The sequence below is a fragment of the Ovis canadensis genome, chromosome 15, assembly GCF_042477335.2.
Source record: "Ovis canadensis isolate MfBH-ARS-UI-01 breed Bighorn chromosome 15, ARS-UI_OviCan_v2, whole genome shotgun sequence".
Taxonomy (NCBI): domain Eukaryota; kingdom Metazoa; phylum Chordata; class Mammalia; order Artiodactyla; family Bovidae; genus Ovis; species Ovis canadensis.
In genome coordinates, this window is record NC_091259.1 from 59,771,429 (window position 1) to 59,783,652 (window position 12,224).

At 51.1% G+C, this 12,224-nt stretch overlaps 1 protein-coding gene across 8 annotated transcripts in view; it reads left to right on the forward strand.

The window, feature by feature from the left end:
• P2RY6 (pyrimidinergic receptor P2Y6) overlaps nt 1–12,224 on the forward strand; it is a 60,059-nt gene that overhangs the window by 32,726 nt on the left and 15,109 nt on the right. The window contains exon 2 of one of the 8 annotated variants that reach the window (XM_069555428.1): nt 3,094–3,208. The exons of 6 other annotated variants lie outside the window; for them this stretch is intronic. The gene's annotated coding sequence lies outside the window, so the exon portion shown is untranslated. Of the gene's footprint in view, nt 1–3,093; nt 3,209–12,224 lie in introns of those variants that run through there. One more of the 8 variants, XM_069555434.1, reaches the window with a different exon arrangement.

Sequence of the window (12,224 nt, forward strand, 5' to 3'; positions counted from 1 at the left end):
ACTGGCAGGATGAGGGGCTAGCTCTGTATGGAATGTTCTTTATCAGTGCTTTTCAAGTGTCAGTGTCTGCCTCCATCCCTTGAGGATCTGATTCGTTAGGTTGAGGTGAGGCCTCCAGGCACATTCCTGACCTGCTATCGAAGGACACCAGTGCTTTTGCTCGAAGTCCATACTTCATTCCACTCTGTGAGGACTTGGCTGTGGATAGGATCCTTGTAAACTGCAAAGTGATTGACTGTTGTACCTGGACGGGGGTTCCTGCTGGTGACTGAAGGCAGGAGGGTAGCTCTTCAGGGGTCAGTGCCCACCAGCAGCAGAGGGTCTGAGGACCCCAGGAAAAGGGCTTTGCCCTTTGGCACACACCCCCTCACATGAGAAGCCTACATCCAGAGCTAAGCAGGCTAAGTTAATCCTCTAAGTATTCCTTTTCCTCTTATGCAGGTGCTTTTGTTCCCAGGGAAATTGAGAACCTGCTGTGACCAGGAACCCCACAAATCTTCCGTGGCATCCTAGCCTGCCTGAGATTGTGGCAAGGATTGCCGAGCCTGGGAAAATAAGGCCTGTGCACTGGGGGTTTGTGGGCATCCCTTCCCTAGTGGCTCAGACAGTAAAGAATCTGCCTGCAATTTAGGAGACCCAGGTTCAGTCCTTGGGTCAGGAAGATCCCCTGGAGAAGGGAATGGCAACGCACTCCAGTATTCTTGCCTGGAGAATCCCATGGACAGAGGAGCCTGCTGGGCTACAGCCCACGAGGTCGTGAAGAGTCACACACAACTGAGTGACTAGTACTTTCACTTTTCACTTTCACTTACAGTAGTGGGCACATGTGTGTACCACATGCAGAGACACAAGCACAGGCAAACATACATGTGAATGTACAGACTTCAGGGCCACAGACACACATGTGCCATATACACACGGGTGCAGTTCCAAGCACATGCACCCCTGTGAATACATAGGCATCTGCCAGGTCAGACCCACACATTGCTGACCTCGCACCCCATGCAGACGTGTGTACCTGCCATTCATGTGGGAACATCCTCTCCCAGTCTAGGGGCCTGAGGTGCATAGTTACTTCAGCTCACGCTTTCTCCTGCTAGAATAAAGACAGCTTTCCCGGGCTTCCCAACTCTCCCTTTCCATGTCTCCCCCCTCACCTTCTCACCACAAGGACAGAGGAAGGGCTTTTCCTGTCAGCTGCCAGCCTGCTGGTTGGGAGCAGGGATGTTTTTCTCTTTTCTGAAGAACTGGTTCTGTGGAATTTTCACTTATTTCCCATCAAGGGTCAAGACCCTGCTCTGGGGGTTGCCTCAAGGCTCCACAAGCGTGAGGAGGCTGGCTTTCGGATACACAGGCATGTTGAGCCTATAATAACCTCTGTCATGTGAGTAGCACCTGAAAATCTGCAGACTGCCTTCTGGCCAGTGTCTTGCTCGTTCTTCATGACAGTCCCAAGACTAATTGCCTTCGTTTCTTCATTTGGCAGATGAGGGAACTGAGGCAGGTAGCAGGTCAGGTTGTGATAAGAGCTCTAAGTCAGGTCATGACATGAGGGAGGGGAATGGGTGGAGATCCATTGGGCTGGATGGGACTCACGTGAAGGTAGAGTTGACCAAAATTCTGGTCTCTTGAGATTGGGCTAGGGGAAGTGGTTTCAGCCTCCAGGGGCTTAGAGAAGGAGAATTTGGCTATCAGAACTGGGAGGATGGAGCAGGCCAGTGCTCCTAGGTGGGCCTAGTGGAGGAGCTGGCTGAGGACACAGGCAGCCTCTCACAGGTCAGTGCCCTGCTGAGGCTCAGCCCTTAGTCCACCCTTATGGACCCGTCAGAGAAGAGGGGAACAAAGACGCCTTTGCATTGCTGTGTGCTCCAGGCAGATCTCTGCCCCTCTCTGGACTCACACTCTGTCTCTACAATGGAACATCAGGGTTGGTCACTGGGTACTCTCTTGCAATCCTGGGGAAAGCATCTACAGGGCTGCGAGTGGAAGGCAGGCTCTGGGTGCTCTATGTTGCAGCCTTGGGGGTCCTGAGCTGTGGCCTGTGCCCGCAGATCCCCAGCCTGGGCCCCTGGCCTCTGTTGTGATCCACCAGGGCAGGGACTGGCACAGAGTTGGGGCTCAGGGCCTGGGGTCTGCTTCAGGTTAGGTGGGAGCTGGTCTTGTGAGAAGATCTAGAAAGTCCCATCCATCCCTGTGGATCTCTGTCCCTTACCCTCCCTTATGTTTGTTTATAGTTCTTATCACCACCTGACCTGCTACATATTTGCTCATTAACTAAATAAATTTGTCTCCCCTGCTAGAATGTAGCTGCCATGAGGGCAAGGAGTTTGTTTTGTGCTCTTAGATGCATTGAACATTACCTGCACAGAGAAAGTACCTAATAAATACTTGTAAAAAAGAAAGAGGAGGAGGACTAGTCTTCGGATGGGGAGAGGCTGGCCCAGACCCACCACCGGCCTGAGGCAAAGTCCCCCTGACTGCCTTCTTATCAGACCCAAGCCCAAGGTTGGATTGAAGCTAGGGATGGGGGTTGGCCTGAGCTCAGACTCCCCCGCCCAAGTCACCCTTAATCTGAGGAGCCATCCTCAGTCCCCTGAGGGAGGCCATGGCATCTGGACCTGTGGGCTGAGGACCAGACAATAGAGCCATTGGTCTCAGGGTCTCCACGTCCTTTAATGGACCTTGCAGGCGCTGCTGAGAAAACCAGGTTAGTTATTCCCTGGGGTGGCAGTGAGCGGGGACAGGACTCTCTGCAGACTTGAGAAAGGCCAGGAGAGGGCTGAGGGGTGGGGTGGAGATGAGGAGAAAAACAGTCATCTGCTGAGTGCCAAGCCCCTGGTCTTTAAATGCCACCTCACTCAGTCTTCCCAGCAGCCGTTGGGGTTGACTTGATGGTATCATTCCAGGGATGATCACATTCAGAGTGTGAAGTGACTGGGCAGTGGCTGGGTCAGCTTTGGCTTTAGGGCCTTGAGCTGGAACGTTCTTGGGATTTGGGTCCCCGCCCTGCTGCTCGCCAGCTCTGGGCTGAGGCAAGTTACTTCCCCTCCTCGATTTCTCGGTTTCCTCATTGGCTGTCTCCGGGGATGACAGTGAGCCGTACATGTGACAGCTGGGGGCACAGGAACTGACCAGAAGGAGGGACCGCTCCAGGAGTCAGAATTTTCCCGACTCTTGACAGACCTGCGTGGCGCTCACTGCCTCCTGGGTGAGTGTTCTGGGTCAGTGCCCTGAGGGTGCTAGCAGAGTGCCACACACCCCCCACTGCCAGAGCCTGGCACAGGGACCACCTGCAGCCACTTTGGCTCATTGCAGGTCATGAGCCCACTCTCTCATGGAGAGAGAGTGTGACCGGACTTGGGGGTCCTCCTCCCTTCTTTGGCCTGATTGTGGCTAAAGCTACATTCTGTGCAGAGCAGAGGGTGGAGGAGATGGTGACGATGTGGGGACTGGGCTATGAGGAGGAGTGAACAGTCCAGGCGGGACTGGGGGTCACAAAGGCCTGGTCTGAGTCATTTTCCCTCTCTGGGCCTCAGTTTGTAGAATGGGGGTAACAGTGCTCTCCCCTGAGCTTTGGAAAACTAAGTGTTATATGCTGATGAGCGCCCCTCAGAGTGGAGGCTGTGCCCACAGGAGTCTGTGGTGGGAAGAGGCTGGGACCAATTAGGACCATATGGGCATCCATGGAAGAGGCACTTGCCTCCGTGTGACTGGTGAGGAAAGTGAGTCCGGAGTCCTGGTGTGATTTGTTAAAGGGGAGCACAGCAGGATGAACAGGTGTATCTGGGGGAGCTGGGTTAAAACTTTCCTGGCATTTCTGTTGTCATCCAACTACAACGACACCACACAGGGAATGCTGAGCAGCACCGCCCATGGGATGGGCCCTGGACTCTGGAAGGTACTGGGGACGCACGTCTCTTGGCAGCTCTAGAATGGGTCCCGAAGCCAATCCAGGGACAGCCTCTCCACCCGTCTGTATCAGATGAGGTGATAAATGAGAAGGCTGCCTGCAGACTCTGAAGTGCTGGGCCTCTGATGGTGCGTCTGTGTGTGTGTTTGTGCAAGCCCTTGGGTGTGTTTGCTTGAGTGAGAATGTGCAGCTCATGAGTGTGTGTCTGTGCATGGTCCCCTGACCTGGCTGGGGGGTAACTCCGTGCTGCCCAAGGCTTCCCGTTTGGCTGGCACTTTTCTCCCCTAAACTTTTTCCGTCTCTCTTTCCATGTTTCCTCACTGCTTCTTAGTTTACCAGAAGGGTGAACTTGGTCCAGAAACAGCAGTTGTCTCTGAGCTCACCGACTCTGCTCCCCTCCAGCCTGTTCTCATCCCATCCTGCCCTGGAGGCCCAGCTGCCCAGTCTGGAGGACTGGCAGCTCACCTGGCTCCTCTGCACAGCCCACCTGCCACCTGCTTTTCCCTCCAAGGCTCTGTGCCAGCCACTCGCACATCACTGTCCCTTTGGCTCCTCATAAAACCCCCAGCACTGCCTAATTTCATTTTACAGGCAAGGAAATGAAGTCTCAGTGAGGGGAAATGGCTTTCCCAGCATTACGCATCCCAACTAGTGGCAATAGGGTTTCAACTCCTATGTCACTCCAAAATCTTTATCCTTTACTCTTGCAACCTACCTAGCCAGGGGTGTACCGACTGGTTGACTGAATGAATAAATGAATGAAAGAACAGATGAATAAATCACTCAGTCAATATTGTGCTAAAAGAAAAGGTTAAGTGATAATAACAATGGCTATCATTTATTGAGCACCTACTATGTATTAAGTGCTTTACATGAAAGCAAATGCAGCCAAGATTATTGTTACCCCATTCTGAAGTTGAGGAGGCCGAGGTTCAGAGAAATTAAAGTGTCTTGTCCCATGTTGGACCCAAATTCTAAGTTGTCCTCCCTAGAGGAGGGGTGAGTTAGTGGAGCCTAGTAACAGGTGCCATTGCAACAGAGGCCAGTCAAGGCTCTCAGGAAGCTGTGTCTATCGGGCCCTCCCCAGTGACACCCACCTCACCCCTCTTATCCTGGAGCCATTTCCCCATTTGTATCTGAAGTGGGTTTCTCTTTCAGTCTGAGGTAAGGATCTGCTGGCCCAGCTCTGACTGTTCCTCTCTGACTGTTGGCACATCTGGTAAGAGCCAGTGCCCTAAGCTGGGCATGTGGAGGTACCTTCCTGTTACCCCTGCCCCAGAGCCAGCCCTGTCATTAACTGCTCCCATGTGAGGGCAGGCCTGGGCAAGATGCAAGTGTGAGTCTATGGAGATGGCCTAGGCTGGCTCAGTGGCGTATGTGCCAAGCCCTGTGCAGCGTGCCAGGGACCCAGAGGTGAGGAGACCTAGTCTTTGGCTTAAAGAACTCATGGGCTGGGTACTGAAGCCTGGATGAGTTAGATCTGTAGTGGGGGCAGAGCCTGGCATCCTGACTCCCTGTGCAGCACTGATTTTTATGTCCTGGAACAGAGTAGAGGTTGTTCTGTGACCCCAGGAGAGAGCTGACCTGTGTTGTCTAAGAGGCAGATCTCAGCTCAAAGAGATGACAATAGCTCTGTCAAGTCAGGAGGATGAGAATCAGCCATTCATTCATTCAGAAGTTCTCGAAGGGCCTTCTGTTGGGAGGCAGGGTGGGGGTGGGGGACACTCTGCACAGAGAAAAAAAATCAGATGTTGAAATCAGAGTTGGGTTTGCATCTAGGTACCAGCATTTGCTGGCCATGTGATTTCAGACAAGTCATTTGACTTCTTGGAATCTCAATTTCCCCATCTGTAAAATGGGGTATTAACACCTACCTGGCCAGCTCATGGAGTGGACAAAAGGAAATACTGCACATAACATTACCTGTAGGTTCTTAGGGAGGTTTGGGGCTTCCCAGGTGGTGCTAGTGGTAAAGAACCTGCCTGCCAATGCAGGAGACATAAGAGACATGGGTTCAATGCCTGGGTTGGGAAGATCCCCTGGAAGAAGGCATGGCAACCCACTCCAGTATTCATGCCTGGGGAATCCCATGGACAGAGGAGCCTGCCAGGCTATGGTCCATAGGGTCGCGAAGAGTCAGATACAACTGAAGCGACTTAGCACACACATAGGAAGGTTTAATTCACTTCCTTCCTCACCCTGGAGAGCTCTTTATCAGATATTCCTTTAAGTAGCAGTGAAACCATCATCAGTCTGATGGTTGAGGCAAGAGACAAGACTTTTAAGGTGTTAGAATGAACCCTCCAGATTGACAAACATTGACATTATGGTGCGCAGTCTCATTTCTCATGTCACAGAGGGAAAATAGAAGCACAGAGAGGCTGAGGTTTGAGGCAGCCTAAAATACCTCTGCTGTAGAAAGTTGCTCAAATAAAACAGATAATAGATTAAAAACTGAACAGTCACTAGCCTAGGTCTCCTGACCAACTTGGAAAACTCCACTGTCAGACTCTCAGACTTAGTGAGTCACTGAGGACCTACTTGTGCCAGGCCTGCACCATGGCTATGTTATAGATTTATCTTTACAGCAACAGCAACAACCATGAAAGGTTAATACTGTCACCCACATCTAGTCAGTGGGGAAACTGAGACTCAGAGTTTTATATCACTTGCTCAGGGTCATACAGCTAATATTAATAGAAGCTGAGACAGGAGGCAAAACCAGGACAGTCTGGCCCTGAAAACTACGCTTCTCCTACTCTACGGGGCACTTGTACCACCAAAGGTGTCAGGCCTTAGATCAGAAATACCTATACTGCAAAGGTAAAATATAAACAATAACCAAAAAGGAGTAATTAGGAAACTGTAAACCAGAATCACAGTATGAGACCACTTTATGCCTGCTTGGATGGAAATAAGGAAAAAGACAAGACAGTAACAAGTGCTGGTGAGGACGTGGAGAAATTGAAACTCTCATATGTGGCTGATAGGAATGTAAAATGGGGCAGCCCCTTTGGAAAATGTTATCAGTTCCTCAGAAGTTAGACATAGAGTTACCGTATGACCCAACAGTTCTCTTCTTAGGTGTGTGCCCAAGAAAACCGAAAGCAAGCATCCACGTGAGCACCACCGTTGGTTCATCCATTCTTCCATCCGCGGACATTTAGGCTGTTTCTACCTTTAGGCTGTTGTAAAGAACACTGTTAGGAACATTGGTGCATAAATATCTGTTTGAGTCTTTGCTTTTCCTTCTTTCCACCTAGAAGTGAAACTGGATCTTTTAGTAGCTCTGTGTTTGTTTCTTTCTTTGTTTTGAGGAACTGCCGCTACTGTTTTTCACCACCGCATCATTTTACATTCCCACCAGCAATGTCCAGGGGCTCCAGTATCTGCACATCCTTGCCGACACTTGCTATTTCATGTTTTTCCTTATAATAGCCACCCTGATGACTGTGAAGTGTGTTATCTCCATATGGTTTGGGTTTGCATTTTCCTACTGATTAGCTTTGATGAGCATCTTTTCAAAACACGGGTTTTGAGTGCTTATTAGTCATTTGGATACATTCTTTGGAGAGTATCTATTCAAGTCTTTACCAATTTTTGAATTGCTTTTTTTTGTAGTTGTTGAATTGTAGAAGTGAGTTCTTTATATATTCTGGATACTAATCCCCTATCCTATGTATGATTTGCAGGCCCTACACAAGTAGTATTTTCTTCCATTCTGTGGGTTGCTTTTTGCTCTGTTGATGGTATCCTTTAATGCTCAAAAGTTTTCAGTTCTTATGGAATCAAATTTATTTTTTCCTTTGTTGTCTGTAGTTTTGGTATTATGTTGGTTAGGGATATTTTGATTGCATATGACAAATGCTATTAATTTGAACAGGAACTGTATTAGTGAATGTAAAGAAAAATTCAGAAGTAGACCTAGATCAGATATAGTTAGATCCACCAATTACAGTGATGGCATCAGTACTCTCTCTTTTTATATCATTGCTCCTGATTTTCTTTTCTTTTTTAAATGTTTTTTTTTTTTGGCTATACCAGGTCTTAGTTGTGACCTGTGGGATCGCAACCCAGGCTCCCTGCATTGAGAGTGCAGAGTCTTAAGCACTGGACCACCAGGGAAGGTCCTCTCTTGACCTTCTACTGGACTACTACATTCTCATCCAAGTCCTTTCCAGAAGCACCAGGCTTCCATGGCCCTCGCGGCTAATAATCCTGGGAGGGAAACTGTCATGCTGATTCTACCAAAATCCTGGGGTACACCCTAATTGGTTTCCCCGAACCAATCACTGGTAAGGGGTCTGGATGGATGCTCTGACTGACCAGCTCTGGGTCAGGTGCCCACTTTGAATGAACAAGGTTACCATGGAATGGAGGAGGGGGCTCCCCACAGCCAGAGATGCTTGACAGGCAGAGGGGGTCCAGGAATCCAATGGGCAGCTGGGCTTAGGAGGCTCTGTTTGAAAAGTCATACCTTGTCTCTGATTTCCCATGGGGGCTTCTGGAAGTAGAGGGAATCCTTCTAGTTGATTCCTTAAGACTTCCTGGAGGAGGCAGCATTTATGGGGCCCTGTGATTAGTGAGAAGGTGAACCTTAGCAAGCCAGGTCCCAGGCAGGTTGGGCAGAGCAGTGGAGAGGCTGGACTGGCCTGTCACCTGAGTGCCTCCCTACCCCAGCCCTGGTGCACGGTAGGAGCTAAGACTATAGACTCTGACCCATACTGCCTGGGTTTATATCCCGTCACTCTTTCTACCTGGGCTACCTTGGGCAAGTCAACTAACCTCTCTGTGCCTCAGTTTTCCCACTTGAAGTATAAAATGAAAACAATACCAGTATCATCTCACAGGTCATGCTGAGGATTAAATGGGGTATTGTGTATCTGCCACACCAGGCTCAGTTCTTGTATCATTATTATTATAAGTTTGATCCGCTTTTCTGACTACACATGCTGGCACACTGGCTGCTCCAGCTGTGTTCACCGTCCTTCCATGTGCCTCATCCAGTCTCTGCCCTTGCTGTTTTCTTGTCTGAAACGCCCTTGGCCTCTGTGGACACTTGGCCATTTTGTTGCTGCCTCCTCTATCGAGCCTTCCCTACCCCCAGAACCATCACTCCCTGCCTGGGCTTCCACCAGGCTCTGGAACAGGATGTCTGCCTCGGACTGTGGGTCTTCAGGTACTTGTATGTTCCTTGTCTATGCTGAGTTCCTGAGGGTGGGATCTGGGTCTCCCATGTCATTGAGTTCACAGCCGGAGCCTGCCGCCTGCCCTGTGGAGCGATCCAGGGGCACAAGCAGCACCGACTGGGGCACGATGGAGAGCACAGCTAGTCTCAGGAAGTGAGAATGGCTTGGCGCCCTGTGGTTTTTGTGCGAGTGGATGGGTTGCATGTGAATGCTGAGAACAGAGGGATCAGCAGAGACTAGGCTTGTTCTTATCCCCAGGCACTGGGAAGCCAAACAATGCTTGGACGGGGGAGCACTGAGGTTAGGTTTTTGCTGAGCAAGGACCTCTCTAGCTGCAGAAAGGGGATGCATTGGCTGGGGAGGTGGAAGACACGGAGTAGGAAGTGGCTGCTGAATAGGCTGAGGCAGGGACCGCAGGATGAGAGGAGGGGACAGCCTGACAGGTATAAAGATGGAGAACAAGCAGAGCTTGGTGATTAATTTGAAGTGGGGCCTTGGGTTTCCCATCGGGGAAATGCAGTGAGTGGGGTCCTGCCCACCGCCCCCCGCACCAGCCTCTCCTCGTGAGACTGGAGGTTAGCCGTCACGTGGCACTGATCACGGTAACCAGTTAGTAACCGTCTCTCCAGGGCAGTCCCATATACCTGCCACAGTCCGTTCACTCCCCTGGGTAGGGTCAAGGTCAAGCACAAGGGCAGACATGGAGGGGGCTTGGTCAGGTCTGCAGGCTCTAGGGACCAGAGCCAGGCCTCCTCACCAAGCCCCCCAGGGAGACCTGGGTGTGCTGATGGGATCATTTGTCCCCTTAGACAGAGTGGGGCCTGGGCTCCTCTGCCAGCCCAGACCCTCGCTCCTGGGAGCACATGGTTTCTTCCTGTTTTGACCTCCTCAGCCGTGCCTCCCAGAGGCTGGTAAGGAAGGGAAGTGTGCCCTAGGAACAGCGCTGGAAACAGTGCTGAGCACTAGGGCCAGGCCATAGCCAGGTGCTGTTGCAGGAGGAATTCCACCCCTCCCCAGCTGAGTGTCCTCAGGAATCATGAGTCCAGCCCCACGCAGCAGGGCTGAGACTGGTGGTGATTCAGTTGTGCAGTCATGTCCAACTCTTACGAGCCCATGGACTGTAGCCTGCCAGGCTCCTTTGTCCATGAGATTTTCCAGGCAAGAATACTGGAGTGGATTGCCATTTCCTTCTCCAGGGCATCCTCCCGACCAGGGATGGAACCCCATTCTCCTGCCCTGCAGGTGGATTCTTTACCAACTGAGCTTCCAGGGAAGCCCTAGGGCTGAGACTAGGGCCCAGTGTCTCCCACACCTGACACTCATTCCAAGGCCCAGAGAGCTGTGTTTATCCCAGGAGCTGAATGCCTCTCTTCTCTGAGCCCCGGTTTCCTTAGCTGCTGAAAGGGTGTGAAGGAGAAGAGAAGAGAACTCAGGAAGCTCTAAGACCCCTCTTCCCACTCAGAAATGGGAGAGCCCACGTGGGCTGGGCAGTTGGAACAAGTCATCCTTCTGGGCCCCTCTGAGTCCCCGTCTACCAAAGCCACACCCTTGCTTCCCCTGGGAAGAGACTGGGGTGGCAGGCTGGGGGACAAGTTCAAGGACAGAAGACCTCCATAGACTCTACAAGGCTGTAGACCAGGGAAGCCCTAGGGCTGAGACTAGGGCCCGTTGCTCTGGGCCTTGGGTTCCCATCTGTGATCTGAGGACTGGAATGGGTTATCTCTGAGAACTTAACCCCTCCAGTCTGTCTTCCCAGCAAGACGGCTGTCAAAGCTTGTCCAGGGGGTGCAGAAGAGGGGAGAGAGCCTGCTGTGAGCCAGGCATTCAAGGCCCCTGATTTGACCCTACCACCAGCTGGCCCTGCAGCCTCCCTTTTCCAGGGCTGGGGCTCCTCTTCAGGCCCTGTTGTCTCACATTCAATCCATCCTCCATCCAGTAGCATAAAGAACATCCTAAATCTCAAATCTGATCACACCTCTGCTCTGCTCTACAAACCATCTAGGGTTCCTTGGTTGGAGCCCATGAGGCAGAGGCCAAATTTGTGGCCTGGCAATTGTGTGGTTTTGGTCCCTGTTGGGACACCTCCTGCAAACACAAACACTTGTGGATACCTGTGCCTTTATATCTCCGGCACGTCTCTCTGTGGGGAACACCCTCCCCTTCCTTGTCCATAGTCCACTAAAGAAGCACCTCCTCCAGGGAGCCTTCCTTGATAACCCAGGCAGGGATGGGGTCTTCTCTGTCTTCCCAGAGGCCCCATCTGTCTTTCCATCAGCTGAGACTTTCCAAGGACAAAAACCAAAGCCCAGTGAAAGTCCTGCATATTGTAAGGCTCCCTGCAAATGCATGGCAAATGAATGAGTGAATAAGTGAGTGAGTGGGTAGACAAGTAAAGATTGCAAGTGAGGCCATTTCTAAGCTGGCCTGTGATGAAGTTATGAGTAAGAAGCCCCACTGAGTGAACACCTGCTTGCAGCAGATTCTGGGCTAAGTGTTCTAGGTTCATTACTACACTTGAGCCCCAACAGTGCTGGGAGATGGGCATTGTTATGTCTATTTTATCATTAAGGACACTGAAGCTCAGAGAGGTAAAGTCACTGTTAATAAGTTGCAGAGCCAGGATGGAAACCAGGTCTGCCAGGTACCAAGATCTGCAGAGGGAGCTGTGATGGCTGGCAGAGGGTTGGAGATGCCAGGAATGGACATTTGACTCTAACTGACCTGGACCCCACCCACGGGTCAGAGTAGGTTTGGCAAAGTATATGGGAGTGATGGGGAGAATTAGAATAACTGGGCTTGAATAGTTCTGGGTTTTCGAGGGAGCTGAGGAGAGACCCACTCCCACTCTGGGAGTGGATGCTCATATTTTGTATGATCAGGGCTGATACTGGGGGATAGCCGAGTGAGCTTTGTGCCCCCACCCTCACCTGCTCTGTGATCAACAGCCCACCCTAGTCTGTGATACAGACAACTGATGTTTTCTCAAACAAATATCATGAGCTATGTAAAGGTATCAGTCCTCTCACCTACCTCTCCAGAATTCCCCAGTTCCCCCTAAACAGATGTTCTGGTGGTACCATGCCTATACAGAGCCCCACCCCAAATTCCCAGCAGAGTCCAGGCTT